General features: G+C 58.3%; 1 long non-coding RNA gene across 1 annotated transcript; it reads right to left on the reverse strand.

Moving 5' to 3' along the window:
- Positions 1–569: 569 nt before the first annotated feature.
- On the reverse strand, positions 570–2,985 carry LOC133089030 (uncharacterized). The gene is made up of 3 exons (XR_009700570.1): positions 2,765–2,985; positions 1,371–1,459; positions 570–742 (listed from the first exon to the last, which is right to left on the reverse strand). It is a non-coding gene; the product is annotated as an uncharacterized LOC133089030 (long non-coding RNA).
- Positions 2,986–14,994: the final 12,009 nt, after the last annotated feature.

The raw sequence follows: 14,994 nt of genomic DNA on the forward strand, positions 1-14,994 counted from the left end.
CATTAAAGACTAATATAATCCATGCTAGATTCATTATTCACTATTATTATATTCTTTTTTCCTTCTGACTTTAAAGGAAATTAAAATAAAAATGTTTTTGTGATCCTTAAAAGTACCAGGGGTCCAGGTGCTATACCCTCTGTGCCTGGTGGTGACATCGGCCCTGCTACCACCTACTCACCTTCAAGACCCACGGCAGCATCCCCTCCTCCAAGAAGCCTCCCAGGATCACCCTCCTCCCCTGTTAGGGCCCCGCTGTGCCCAGAACAGCAGCACATACCCTAGTCCCACAGGTTTCCTGCTGTGCTGCCAAAGCCGTGGGCAGGCCCGGGTACTCAGAGGTGCTCCAACCAGACTGAACCCAGAGTGGGTGAGGAACAGGGTGCTGGTGGCTTAGAAGGGTCAGGTGGTGCCCCCTTGGGGGTGCTGATTTGGGTGGCTTCACTGAGAGGTGGTGCTGGCAGGCTGGTCCAGAAGTGCTAGGAGCAGGGGAAGGGAGTGTTGGCAGAGACTGAGTTTTTTTTTTTTAAACTTTTTTTTTTTTTAAATATGTATTTATTTATTTGGCTGCGTTGGGTCTTAGTTGCGGCAGGCAGGCTCTTCGTTGTGGCATGTGGAATCTTTTGTTGTGGCATGCGGGCTTCTCTCTAGTTGTGGCGTGCAGGCGCTAGAGTGCGCGGGCTTAGTTGCCCCACGGCATGTGGGATCTTCGTTCCCCAACCAGGTATTGAACTCGCGTCCCCTGCATTGGAAGGCGGATTCTTAACCACTGGACAATCAGGGAAGTCCCGAGACTGAGTTTTTGAAGAAGCACCTGGCCTTCAGGGAGGGGCAGGCAAGGTCAGAAGACGTCACCCCCAATTCCGGGTGGGCAGCAGGAGCCCAGGCACAGGGTGGCCCACAGATGCCAAGACCTGCCGCTGCCCATCTCTGGGGACGCCGGCGGGATGCACCTGCATCTGCAGACAGCGCTGTGCCAGGCCACCAGATCTCTGGAGCTGGGCCCCTCCTCCAGCCCTTTGGCCCTCAGGATGCCCAGGCAGGTCCAGCTGCCTCCCCCACCCCTGAACCCCACTCTGGCTCTGGCCAGGCTCACAGAGCTCCACCACAGGGGGAGGGGCGTACACCGACACAGGCCTAGGTGCGCATGGGGTCTCTCTCTTGACCTTCCAGTGCCTGGCCGGGGGGTCCAGCAGTGGCTGCTGCCGTGGGGATAGGGGTCGAGGGGACGCCCGTGTGCCTGGGGTCTGCCCATGACCACAGGAGGAACCATCAGGCCCCTCTGAACAGCGCAGGATTCCAGAGACCTCCCTCCCCCACCCCACCTCCACCGCCTGCAGCACTGAGGCCAAGACTAATAAAACACCCACCTCACAGGAGACAGCTTTATCTTGTTGATCGGAAGTCTGCCAGCCCAATTTATGATGGAGCATAAGCTCTCCAAATCTGAATTTATGTGCTGTAGTATAACGAGAGGTCAATGAGATTAAAAGTGGGCTCGCGAGAGGAGACACCATCGGCCGCTCACTCCTCAGCACCGCCACAGAAAGCCTCCCAGCCCCTGCACCCAAGGGAGCAGCGGACAGGAAAAGGAAGGGCAGGGGAGAGACCAGCCCAGGAGGCGGGCGACGACAAGGGGGAGGAGGACCGGAGGTGGGGGAGAAGCAGATGGATGGGGCACAGGGCGGGGGCCAGAGGCAGCGAGGCCGGCCTGGAGCACCGCCCTGAGGAGTGCGGGCCTGGGGCGAAGCAGAAGCACAGGGAGGGAGCAGAGGGTTTCCCTCCGGGACAGGGGACGCCCCTGGCCCCGAGAACAGGTAGGAGAGGTAGGTGGGCTGAGGACAGAGTTCCGACCCTGGCCCAGGACCCATCGTCTGACGAGGTTTTGGTGGGCGCGCTGCAGCTCAGGCCCCCCTCCCTGCCCCCCTCCCCAACCCCCTCTGTCTTCAATACCCCCTCGGAGTCCTGGGTGCAGGTGAGGGAGAGGGAGGGGTGTCCTCTGTCCAGGTGGGGGCCTGGGCACTGGCCAGCGTGAGGCTGGCTTTTGAGCTCAGGCTAGACCCTGACTTCAGAATTTATACAAATAAACGAAATGAAAAGTGCTGGCAGCACTGATCTGGTTACAGAGTCATTCATTCTCTGGTCGTTAATAATTTGTGCAATAAAGGGTTGCGGCCGCTCGGTGCGGAGGAGGCTGTGGCCCAGCCTTCCCTCGGCGCCGGGGCCGCGGGAGCTGGAAACATAAATTATTAGTTTCTTATCGCTCAGCCCGCCATCGCTCATGCTGCCAGGGGCCTGGCAGGAGCCGGCAGCAGTCCCCCCGCCTGCCTGGGCCTGGCTCTCAGCTGCTGCTTGTTGTGGAGACGCTGGGGGGCCCCTCATCCTCCCTCCCCTAACCCTTAATGGCGGGACCCCTGGAGCCTCGGCCTTGGCTTAGAGTCTGCAGCTGGTGCCAAGGCCGCCTCTGGCGCAGGCGGAGCTGTGGGGTTTCGCTCTTGTGCTCTGGACCGCAGCACAGCGCCCGCCGGCGAAGCCCCATCACCAGAGGCTGCTGAAGCAGCCTCAGACGCCTGGCCCCTGGTACTCGCCCAGTCAGTGCAGAGGTCACCATCACCAGCACAGCAGAGGCCCACACACCCCTCCCCACAATGCCCCACCCAGGGCGAAGGAAGGATCGGTGTCTGGGTTTGTGTCGCCTCTTCCCGGTGCGTCTGTGCCTCCCTGGGTGGGGCTCCGAGCAGGCACCTGTACCAGGTGTGCGTACCTGCAGGTGTGGCACCCACTCCCTGGCTCATCCTGTCCTCCTGTGTCCAGCACTGGGCTCCTGGTCAGGCAGGCGGGCTGCGAGAAAACAGTCTAGATCCCCAAGCCGCGGCAGGGTGGGGCCGGGTGGGGGTGGCCCGGGGCTGTCCCCTGGGCTGTGCATCTGTGCCCCCAGGTGGAGCTGCTGAAGTGCACAGAGGTGGGGGCTGAACGCAGAGGCCACAGACCCCAGAGTGCTCCAGCCTGAGTGGTGATTAAGGCAATTATGGTTAATTACAGAATTACAGAAATGAGCATCCTCAGACCGGGCTCCCACCCCCAAGTTGAGGAGGCTGAGGCCAAGGCCAGGTCGGGAAGTTGGGGTGGGGGCTCTGGGCTCCAGCCGTCCCGGACGGAGGATGTGGCAGGAGCAGACGCAGGCACCGACACCTCCCTCCTGCCACTTAATGTTGGACCCGAACGCTGATGGGCTTCCCTGTCCCGGCTTGCTTACCTTAAGCCTACCTTGAACCCGCCGGTTTGGCAAGACCTGGGGGTCAGTGGTGTGCAGCGCAGAGTGCCCGAGGCCACACGCCCAGGCCGCTGCACCCACCGCTTACTGGCTGCGTGGCCCTGGGACAAACTTCACCCTCTCTGAGTCTGAATCTGTAAAAAGGGAGTAAGAATTAAACAAGACGAAAGTATATGCTTTGAGCACCTGGTCTGTGCCAGGCATCTCAGGCCTGTGTGGGGCGGGGTACGTGTGCCGGCCGGCCTCCGCAGGGTCTGGCTCTGAGCCCCACCCCACAGCAGCATTCATTTTTGCTCCAGACACATTCAGTCTGTCCTCCGGCCTCTCGAACAGCTGGATACGGTTGTAGGAAAAGCTTCCATGCCCTCGAGCACCCATGCTTTCATCCCAGTTGTTGCTGGGCGGTATCCTTCTGTCTCCACGCATGCCTCATGATTTTTGGTTGGGTGATCCGGACGGTGAGTTTTGTTGGGAGCTGAATATTTTCATAAACATCCTTGCACTTTGCTCTGGACACCAGGAAGTTACTTGGTAGCAGTTTGGTCCCTTCAGGTCTTGCTTTTAAGCTTTGCTGGGAGAACCTGAGCAGCCTTTAGTCTTGGGCCAATTCTGTCCCATTTTACTGTGGCAAGACCCACTTGATACTCTGCCCCATTTTCAGGTCTTTTGGCCCGGCTGTTGGAACGAGCCTGCACTTTTCACAGCCCATGTGAGCTCTGGACCCGACTCCCTTTAACCTTCTTGGTGGCCTTTAACCTTTAACCTCCCTTTAACCTTTCCTGGCCTCTGGCACGATCCTCACATGCACGGGCTGATCCGTTCTCTGCAGACTCGGGGGCTCTCTCCTCTCCGTGCTGCGAACTCTTGCCGCTTCAGCTTTCTGGGCCTCCCAGCTCCGTGTCTCCCCCCCGGAGCATCCCTGAGCCCGCCTGGGCCCCCTGCCTGCGCCACAGCTGGAGACCCTGGAGGCAGCGCGCTGGCTCACCCCGAGGGCTCACCCCGATGGTTCAGCGTCATGGTTCCCCGTCCCTTGACATCTGATGTCCTGTCTCGAGGGCCATCGTGTCCTGCATTTTGTCTGCTGTTTGAGCTGTGCTGGCAGGAGGGTGGGCCTGGTTGCTCTGTCTTGTCGGAGTGCCTGTCCCACGAGCTCACAAGTTGCCCCATACCTGGTACAGGGCCTGGCATAGAGGAGGCTCTCAGCAGGTATTTTCGTTTTTTCTTTTAAAGAATATTTATTTATTTATTTGGCTGCGCCGGGTCTTAGTTGTGGCACATGGGATCCTCGTTTCTGTGTGCGGGATCTTCCCTGTGGCATGCGGGATCTAGTTCCCCGACCAGGGATCGAACCTGGGCCCCCTGCACTGGGAGCACGGAGTCTTAGCCATGGCGCCACCAGGGAAGTCCCTCGGCAGGTGTTTTCTGGGCCCCACGGTCTGCCTCACAGCAGACCCTCAGCCCCATCACTTGCCAATTCACCGCAGCCTGGTAAAGGCGGGACATCCTGAACTCCATCCCAGGGAAGGGGCGTCAGACGGGGCTCCGTGGTCAAGGGGGCTTCCATGCCTGGAAGACATGCTCTCTGCAGCACCCCCAGCCTGTCCTCTGTTGGCTACTTCCACCTCCAGGCCCTTAGGCCCACCCCTGCTGCCCGGGGCGGCTGGTGGCTTTACTACGGGGACCAGGAGGACATGGAAGCAGGGAGGGGCCGCGGCACGTTAGCTGCGAAAGTGCTCCCCACGCGCGGAGCAGCGAGAGCTGGGAGGGAGGCTGAGTCCACTCTGGGGAGAAGCCAGTGGGCCCGGGACCAGGGTTCCATCCATCAGTGGGGAAAGCTTCGTCATCAGTGCCCCAGTGACAGTCACTGGGAGAGGAAATTTAATCTTGGAAAACCCCTGGTTCGTCTTATTACCCGAAAGTACACTCTGTAGACTGTATGAGCAGCAGCCTTGGTCATGACCACAGACATGTCACACACGGGACACAGGAGGGCTGGCAGCGTCAGGCTTTGGCTTGGAGTGGACACTGTCTGAAACAGAGGTGGGTCAGATCTCAGCCTGTCACTGCCCAGGGGCTCCAAGGACAGGGTACTGCTGACATGGGGCGCTCGGGGAGGATTCTCTAGGGCTGGCCCTCTGGCCAAAGGAGCAGCCTGGGGCATGGTACCCAGAGGAGGCAGACGTCTGACCTGCAGGCAGACCTGGGCCTTGCCTCCTAGCTCTGCAGGTGGACGGGCTGTTCCCGAGCAGGGTGGGGGTGCTGGGCAAAGTGGAGGGGAAGTGAGGGTGCCATCCATATGAGTCTTGGTCTTGAACTGCGCTATGTTTCTTCTGTTTGTGGGGCAGGTGAGACCCCTAGGCTCCAAGGAGCCAGGCATTCGTTGAGTGGCAGGTAAAACTTTCCCAGAGAGAGCCTGGGAAAAGGGCCTAGTTCAAAATGCCACCCACCTTCAACACAGCCAGCAGCAAGCTAGAGCCTCTGGGAGCCCCACGTCAGAGGCCGATGTGGGGAAGATGCTGCCTCGGTGCAGCCCTAGGGGAGGCTGAAGCCGTGTTAGTTTGGGAGGCACCGTCCTAGAGTCAGTGGCTCTGGGAGGCTCAGTGCCCCAGCAGCACAGACGCCGCAGACCCCGCCCAGCTGTTTCTTCCAGCCCTGGGCTGGCTCTCAGGTGCGAGCCCCCCCGGCCCCCGCCACTTGTCCCACACTTGCTCCCTGTTAGAGGCTCAGGCCTCCCTTGCCGGGCAGCCCCCCTAGGCCCCTGCTGTTTCCCCGCTGGCCTCTCTGGCGTTGCTCGGAGCGTTCAGCCTGTCATTTCCCGACTCATTAACTCCATGGCCCCACTGCCAGAAGGGCGGGCGCACAGTTATCGTTTCTCCCTGATTTGTTCAACTAGCACTGAGCCTGCCTCTGCGCCAGGCACAGTGTCGCACACCCGGGACAAGGTGGGTGGCTCACACAGCCCCTCCTTCCTGGTGTGGGAGTCGGAGAAGAGAGCTCCGACCCGCCTCCTGGACTGGGCAGACCCACCTCTCAGAGCCCCCGTGGGACGCAGCCCAGGAGCTGCGGGGTCCCCCGCGTCCCAGAACAGCACTTTGACACCAGCCCCGCCCGTCTGCTCCTACTCATCTTCTGATGCCGATTTCAAACGCCACTTCCTCCATGAAACCTTCTGGATCTCTCCAGTTAGACGAGGACATTGTCCCTTGAGCTTGTGAGCATGTGTTCCTGCATTTCCAGAACTCAGGCTCTGACTTGCATAGGAATCCAATATTCCCACCTGAACTGTGGGCCCCAGAGGGGTCTCCTCTCTGTTCTGGGGGCAGCTGGCACTCAGGAGGCCTTGGAAATATGTGTCATAATGACTCAGCATTTCACAAGCTTCACAAGCATCATCTCAGGCGCCTTTAGAGCATCTATGAGGTAGATGCTCCTTCTACCTCCTGTTACAGGTGACAGCTGGCAGGTGGCAGAAGAGCCTCGTGGCCACGTCCTCTGTGCTTTAGGCAGACAAGCCCTCAGCTGCTCTGGGCCCAGGCTTGCCCCTGAGCTCATCACTTTGATTATTAATTAACCCCTTAATTATCAGCTAAGGACTTCTCAGGGATTCCTGGGCTAAAAGCAGAAGACAGCAGGGGATCCAGTAGGATCCAGAGGAGCCATTGGACATCATCTTGCTGTCGGGCAAGATGCTGAGGGTTGCCTGAGCTCTGGATACCTAAGGGTCTGGAGGCTGCTGTTTGGAAGACCAGGAGCTCATCTGACACACGAATCTGCAGGGGGTGCCGTGCCCGGTCATCCTGCCTGTATGCCAACGAGCTGCCTGCTTCCCTCCCTTGGCAGCAGGCTGGGCTCCGAGACACCCAGCCCCTCTTCCTGTCTGCCTTAGCACCCCACTCTGTGGCTCACCCCACTTTTCCGATTCCTCCAGCGGCTTCCCCTGGGGATGCAGCCTCTCTGCTCTGGGGCCTTGTTCAGCACCCACCTGGCTACCATGCCAGGATTCCGAATCCCCACTGGTCGCCCTCCAAGGCTCGGCCCCCAACCACCCCCATCATCACTCTGCGGGGCTGACAAGCTGGCTCAGAGCACACACACAGAATCACACGTGTGTGTCTTCTTACCAGCAAGAGTAAAGATCAGGTCACACAAATCCACTAACTTGGCTCTTTCCGGGCTGTGTGTTAACACAGAGACACAATTTACCAGGGTTTCCCACACCCAGGCCCAGAAACCCTGAATGGGGCATCCCCACCCCCAGCCGGTGTGGTTGCCTCTGGGCTGATTTCCTTTATCACTGGCCAAGGATGAGTAATTCTATCGTGAAACACAGTTCAGGGTGATAGATGAAGGAGCGGGGCAGATGATTGCCTCACTGAGGCTGGAAGGAGGTTCCTGCCCTTTTGTAAAGGGAAGGCAGCCAGGAGGGGATGAATGGGGAGCAGCCGCAGAGAGCTTGGTAGGCGAGGCCAGCGTGGGGGGGGGGGCGGTGGAGGAGGCAGAGGACACAGGCGGGGCCCGGTCTCCCATGGGAGCCCAGGCGGGCAGGCAGATGTGTCCCCCAATACTCTTCAGGGTCGAGGTCTAGGGGGTCCTACGTGGGGGGCAGGGCAGGGGTGCTGCTCCAGTGTCCAGACCGAAAAATGTGGAGAAACTTTTGTCTGAAAACTGCCATAGTCTTTCCCAGGAGCCTCGACTCCATCTTTTATTTGTGATGAAATTCGCTATGAATTGATATCTCACTGGCATGAGCAAGCAAATCTATACTTTTCAAAATGACAACCGAGACTATCTCAACACTTGGAGGCCAGTTTTGGGTTTTCTGGAGCCTCTTCCAGGTGCTCCCGTTAGGATTCTAGTCTGAACAGCTGCTGGTGGGTATGCGCGGGGGTGCTGACCTGCCCATCCACCACCAAGGTCCCCGGCCACAGTGTGAAACCGAGTGGGGCCCTGGGAGGCTCCTGGGCATGGAGGCCTCTTTTTTTTGGTCTCCCATTTCTTGTGGGCAAGACTCCAGCCTCCATGGGAACTCCCTGGGTTCCAAAGGGCAGAGACGAACAGTTGCTAATCAAGGGCGGAGCAGCCAGGAAACCACCTGAGGCGAAATTAAAGGGACCAGAGAGGCTCATCAAGATCCGGAGACCGACCACCTGAGACCCTGCACACACCCTACCCTTGTCAGCAACCCCTCCCTTGGGAAGTATTGTCATAAAACTCCTCATCAGATCCTCCTGGGTGGGGACACACAGTTTTCTGAGGCAGGAGCCTACTGTGTCCCCCTTTGCCTGACAAAGTAATAAAGCTCTCCTTTTCCACGTTACCCAAAACTCTGTCTCCGAGATTCCATTCCGCACCGGCGTGCAGAGAAGCTGAGCTTTCCGCATCAAGTCGGGTGCCTGATGGCGGGGCAGGAGGGTGCTAGCAGCCACCGGGTGCCCAGGGAGCAAGTTCACCCCAGTCTGCTATGGGCTGTGAGGTTCTGGGGTCTGGGAGGGGGTGAGAGCTAACAGAACCAGCGCCCCGCCCACCAGGTATGGTCAGCCAAAGCGATTGGCTAAAGAGGGGCTCCCCCCTCCGCTCCACGGGACCCGCAGGTTGCTCCGCGGCTGGACCTCAGGACACATTCAGCCCTGCAGCGGGGGGAGGTGGTGGGCACCGGCCCTAGCGGCACGCGTGGGAGGCGCCGGCGGCGACGCTGTCACTGCGGTTGACAAGCCCCTAGAGAGACAGTCCCCGCCGCCCCCAGGCCGGGGGCGGGGGCTGGGGGCCGGCGCGGGAGCGGCCCTGTCCCCAGGCAGCCGGCGGCGCGTCCCCAGAGGCCGCCGGCGGCGGCGCGGCGGAGGCGCCAGGCGCGTCCGGGAAGTCTGGGCGGCTGTCCGCCCGTAGCTGCCCCCGGGCCTGAGCCCCAGCCAATCAGGGCCACGCGCCCGCGGCTCCCCCGCCTCCCCGACCCCCACCCCCCACCCCAGCCACCCGGCCGCGCGGCTTAACCCTTCCCTCCCCGGCCCTCCGGCCTGGCGCGCAGGTACCAGGCGACTCCGCTGGACCCGGGCCTGAGGCCGGCCCGCAGAGCCTGGGTGTCCCCGGCTCCGCTGTGCCGCCGGGGCAGAGGTCCCTGTGGGCCGTCCCGGGAGCTGCAGGTCTGGGACCCGCGGCTGGGTCCTCCCGGGTCACTGAGGAAACCAGCCCTCCCTGCCTCGGCCCCACGGCCACCAGGTTCTCTGCAACCACTGCCCTCCTGCCCTTCCTCCCAACATCACAGGGATGACAATGACATACCAATGACAATGACATTTTCCGTATTATTAGTGTGCTAGGCACTGTGCTGTTCATGCAAGTCGTGAAGCTAGCAATCGCTGTGTTGCCTCAGGGTGCAGATGAGGAAATGGAGGCCCAGAGAGGCAAGGACTTGGCCACAGTCACCAAGAACTGCATGAGCAGGGTCCTGCTTCCTGCTTTAGGGCCAAGGCCCCCGCTAGCCCCACCTGCGCCACCCGCCTCCGTATATTCAGACTCTTCTTCCTTTGCAGCTGCTTCTCCCCAACCCCACAGCCTCACACCACATCACAACGCACAAACCTTTCCTTTCAGCCACACCTGTCTCTTTCCTGTTTCAGCAAAACTTCTAAAGAGTTGTCCGCAGAGGACTGACAGTCTGCCCGGCTCTGAACCTTCACACTCCAGCTTCCACCCTCACCAGCCAGGAAACTGCTTTGTCAGGCGCTGCCAGGACTCCACCCACCCCTCCCTGCAACCCAGGATCTAGACCACACTCTCACCCTCAGTGTTGGGTCCCCTGCACTCCCATCTGTACCTTTTTTTTTTTGTTCTACGCCTGCTGCCGTGCAGCTGTAACAGCCCCATATACTGATGAAAAGCTTTTATTGAGCTCCTGCTGTGTGCAGAGCTCTGCTAGGTGCCAGGAGCTTGTATTCCACTAGGGGTGGGGCAGATAATGAACAAATAGACTAATTAATAAATAAGAAGAACACTAGACAGTCTTATGTGGAGGATTGAGAGAGAGTGGTTTTAACAAGCTCAGTGCTTCTGTGGTAGTTCTTGACTGGATGTCTATCTTGGTCAGAGGGAAGCCCCTTCAGGTAGAAAGAGGATCCCTGGGAAGCCCTAAGGCAAGACTGAGCTTGGTGGGCGGGGCGGGGGGGTGCAGGGATTCTGGGTGATCTCCACACTGGGGTCTGCACTCCCATTGCTGGTCAGGACAGAGGGAGTTCGAGATTTCTTAACGTCTGGGAAAGAGCGCTGAACTGGGGGCTTCTTGGTTCCCCAGGTGGACTGTGCCGGAGGTGATGTGGCCCACGGGTAGGTAACTGGGGGATTCCTGGGGCTCAGGATGAGGGTTGGCAGGCAATGATCCCTGGGGGGGAGGGGGAGGGGGAGGAAGTGTCAGCTCCAAACACTCGCTGAGCCCAAAGAATGTGGATTTCAGCAGCTTTAATCAGGTGAGACCCCCGACCCTGCCCTCTCCTCCTTGACCCTGCAAGGGCTGAGGAAATGCACTCAGAACCAAGTCCCTTCTGCCCACTGCAGGAGGCCGGCTTGACCACTCACACAGGACTGGGCATTCTAATCACTGAAATGAGACTTTTAAAAATGACCTTAAGGAACAGAAGACTTCAGTTACTGGAGAATGACAGAAAAGTCTTGGGACTTACCTTAGATTTCACCTACTACGGGGAAAATCAGATGTCATGGAGTGGGGCTCCCCGAGTTGTTTCTGTGGGCCCAGCTTCTTCACACGGTGGCCCTGTAACCTGTGCCCCCCAAGACTTGGGGCTGGGTGTCTGGGCACAGAAAACTGTAGAGTGAGTGTGTTTAAAGGGGAGATGGCTGCAAACCCAGGAGGCACTGAGCTGTCTGTCTGTAGCTAATGGGAGACGTACTGCCCGCAGGTTGTGACAGAGATGCCGCTGATCCCCCAGAGCCCCCCCCCCCGCCCCCATCCTGTAGGGTAGGGCTCCGCAGGAAGACAGCTCGGCCCTACCGTCTTCCTGCCCTCTGTGCTTTTTAGGTGAGGAGTGGCTGGGGTGAGAGGGTGAGTGGAGGCTGAGTTTCCAGTGCCTTCCTGAGGGTCTCGCCTTCTCTCCTGGAGCGTGGAAGGGGCTATCCCAGGTGGAAGAACCTGGCCCCCTCAAGTCAGGGAGAGAGCCACCCAGGGGACCCCACGCAACAGTGTCGAGTGAGAAAGGACCTCAGTGACTGTGAGGTGAGCCTCCAGTTCTGGGTTATGTGTCCCCAGATGTCTGCCCACCCTGATGAATACAAGATAGCTATCAGTGCCCCCCCCCCCACCCGACCCCAAGGTGGATCAAGAAGAGGAGGGGTCCAGGGTAGCTCGGAGAACATGCCGTCACGTTGAAGGAGGAGTGAGAGGAAGCAGCAGCGGGGTTAGAGAGGAGGGGAGCCGTCAGTCCTGAGACAGGCCACGGAGAAGCCGGGAAGACAGTGCTGGAAGCGCTCCTTGGAGCTGCCTCCCGGGCTGGCAAGGCTGGGACGAGGCTGGGCTGTGGCCCGGGACACAGAGTGAGCGGACATATGCCTGTGAGCTGCACCTCCTAGAGGTCTGACCAGGAGTGCCAGAGAGAGGAGCAGAGTGGAGGGGAAAGGTAGAGGCATGGAAAGTTGATTCCTCCTCCTTCAATTTGGGAGAGACTGAGTGTGTTAGAGGCCAAGGGTCTGCTTTAGAGGCCGTGGCTGAAGAGCCAGGAGGAGTTTCCCAAAGGAGCAAAGTCAGCCTTAGACAGGAGGAGGAACCGCAGCCTCAGGCTGAGGGCAGGGGTGCCTGACAGGTCAGGTCAAGGCTGGTGAAAGAGGAGGGAGAGCAGGCCAAGGGTTGCTGCTAGGTCACTGGAATTGGGGTGTGGGTTTTGGAATTGGGGTAGTCATGGGTCCCATGGCAGGGTGGATGAAGCAGGAGACGAGAGACATGAAGCCGGAGGAAGGTGGAGGGCCTGGGTGAGGGCAGGCGATGTGGAGAGGAAGGTGCCATCAGGGACATGGAGGGGGGACCTGCAGGTGGGGGTGGGGGAGCCATTCGCCCCAGAGCGGCAGACTGTGGGCTGGCGTCCCAGGGGGTGGCTGGGCTCCCATTACTCCAGGCACATAATGCTGGCTTGGTTTACTTATTTATTTTATTGAGATGAAATTCACATAATGTAAAATTAATTATGTTAAAGGGAACAATTTGGGAATTGCATTTAGTGCATTCACAGTATTGTGCAACCAACATTGTTGTTTAGTTTCAAAACATCTTCATCACACCAAGAGAAAACCCCACACCCATTACACAGTCATTCCCTGTTATCCTCTCCTGTACCCCTGGCAACCACTCATCTGCTTTCATCTCCATGGATTTGCCTCTTCTGGACATTTCATAAAATGGACTCGTACAATAAGTGACCTTTTGTGACTGGTTTCTTTCATGCAGCATGTTTTCAAGATTCATCCATGTTGTAGCCTGCATCAGTGCTTCATTTCTTTTATGGCTGAATAATATTCCATTGTGTAGATATGCCACAATTTAAAAAATTTATTTATTTATTTGGTTGTGCGGGGTCTTAGTTGTGGCAGGCGGGCTCTTTAGTTGCAGCATGTGGGCTCCCTAGTTGTGGCTCACGGGCTCCTTAGTTGTGGCATGCGAACTCTCAGCTGCGGCTCTCATGCGTGTGGGCTCTAATTCCCTGGCCAGGGATTGAACCCGGGCCCCCCGCATTGGGAGCGCGGAGTCCCATCCACTGCGCCACCAGAGAAGTCCCCTATGCCACAATTTTTTTATCCATTCATCAGCTGATGGGCATTTGGGTTGTTTCTACTTTTTGGATGACGCTATGAGCATTTGTGGGCCAGATTTTGCTCAAACGTATATTTTCAGTTCTCTAGCGCATATTGCCAAGGAGTGGAATGGCAATGCCCTGTGTAACTTTCTGAGGAATGACTAGACTCTTCCTCAGTGGCTGCCCCACTTTACACCCCCACCAGCAGCGCACAAGGGTTCCAACTTCTGCGCATCCTCCCCAACACCTGCTTTTTTTTTTTTTTCCCCTTTAAAAAAGATTATAGCCATTCTAGTGGATGTGGAGCGGTACCTGGTTTGTTTATGTGTTTGTTTTCTCAGTTGGACAGTGGTTTCAGAAGGCAGCAGTGTACCAGTGGGGTGGAGGACTGAGAGGGTTCAGCTGTCTGGGGGTGGGGTAGGAGCTGCATCATTGCCTCTGATGGTCCCAACGACCCCTGCAGAAGACACTGTTATCTATATCACAGAATAGCCTCAGAGAGGCTGGATGCAGCTTCTTACTAGGGAAGGAATTTGCTGATTTGAAAGCCCTCTTCTCCCCTATTTATTCTTTGCTGTCCCTACAAGGCTGTGTCTTGGGAAATAGGCTCGTCCCCAGATGAGCTCAAAAGGCCACAAACCTGCACGCTGTGGCGCTGGAGTCCCACATGCGGTCACCCAGAAGTGGGGACTTGGGCAGATGTCAGAACCAAATTTCAATAGGCAGGTACTTCCCAGGACATGAGACTCTTTAATGTAACTTTGGGGTCCAGAACTAGACCAGAACTTTGGGAACCTGGCGATTGCTATGATGTTTGTCGCTTCCGTCAAAGCTGCCCGTTTGCTCACCCTTAATTCCGCGCGCCTGTGTTTTGGAACTCCTTTCCGCAGGGGTGCCCCAAATCCAGGGACAGTTCCGCGGCATTTCAAGGGGGCAGCGCCTCCTGGTGGCGGCGCTGCGAGCCTGCGCGGAGGGCCCGCCGCTCCCGCCCGGGAAATCAAGTGGGCGGTGCCTTCTGGGCGCAGGTAATGGACAGAGACCCCCCCCGCCCGCAGCAGCAGCATGCGGGAGCCCAGGGCATCGAGGGACAGGACAGGGGTGCGGGGAGGGTGGGAGGCAGCAGCACCTCAGTCATCTAGGTTCTGGAGGAGGGAAGGCCCAGGTGCAGGCAGGGACATGGGCCTAGCACCCCAAGCCCCAGCACCCCTGTTTCTTGGGGTTTTCTTAAAAGGGTGAGCAGAAAGAGGGGTCTTGATGTGGGCACATCTCCTCAACACAAGGAGGGTGATGGGAGGGGGTATCAGGTGGCCCTGGAGCCTCACCAAAATCCTGGGAGGCAGGGCCTCTTCAGACCTCATGGATTTGAGTGTGAGAAGCGTCCTCCACCCTCATCTTCCCCAGGCCCTGGCTCTAGGGAGGAGAAATCTGGGTTCAGAGAGGCGTGACCTAGTGCCCTCCCACCCTCCTGCTGCTCTTCCCAGCGCTTCACTGAGGCTCAGCAGGGTTGAAGGCCTTGCTTCCGGTCAGGGGCACGGATCACAGCGTCCTGTCTGGCTGGCACAGTGCTCACCCACAAGCCCCTTTGTGCGGCCCAGTGATTCCCACTGACGGGGGAACTCTGGCTGCAGCGGTCTAGCCCAGAGCCACAGGTGTCTCGCTGAGACACCCCTCACTAGGCCAAATTCCGGGTCCAGCTCAGATCCGAGCTCTTTCCGGGGCCTGGTCACCTGTGACGCTGTCTGTCCGTGCCCCTCTGGTGTCAGTTCTTTCCTCACTGGCAGAGGAAAAGGCCTGGGATATCCTTCTCCTTGGGCCTCTGGCTCTGGCTCCCCATGCCCAAGCCCAGTATTCAGCCCTGTCTTTGACTTTTTTAGCAATTTTTTCCAGCTAAAAATATGACCCTTCTCAATAGTATGCATTTACATACATTAA

This window comes from Eubalaena glacialis, chromosome 3 (genome assembly GCF_028564815.1).
Source record: "Eubalaena glacialis isolate mEubGla1 chromosome 3, mEubGla1.1.hap2.+ XY, whole genome shotgun sequence".
NCBI classification, from domain to species: Eukaryota; Metazoa; Chordata; class Mammalia; order Artiodactyla; family Balaenidae; genus Eubalaena; species Eubalaena glacialis.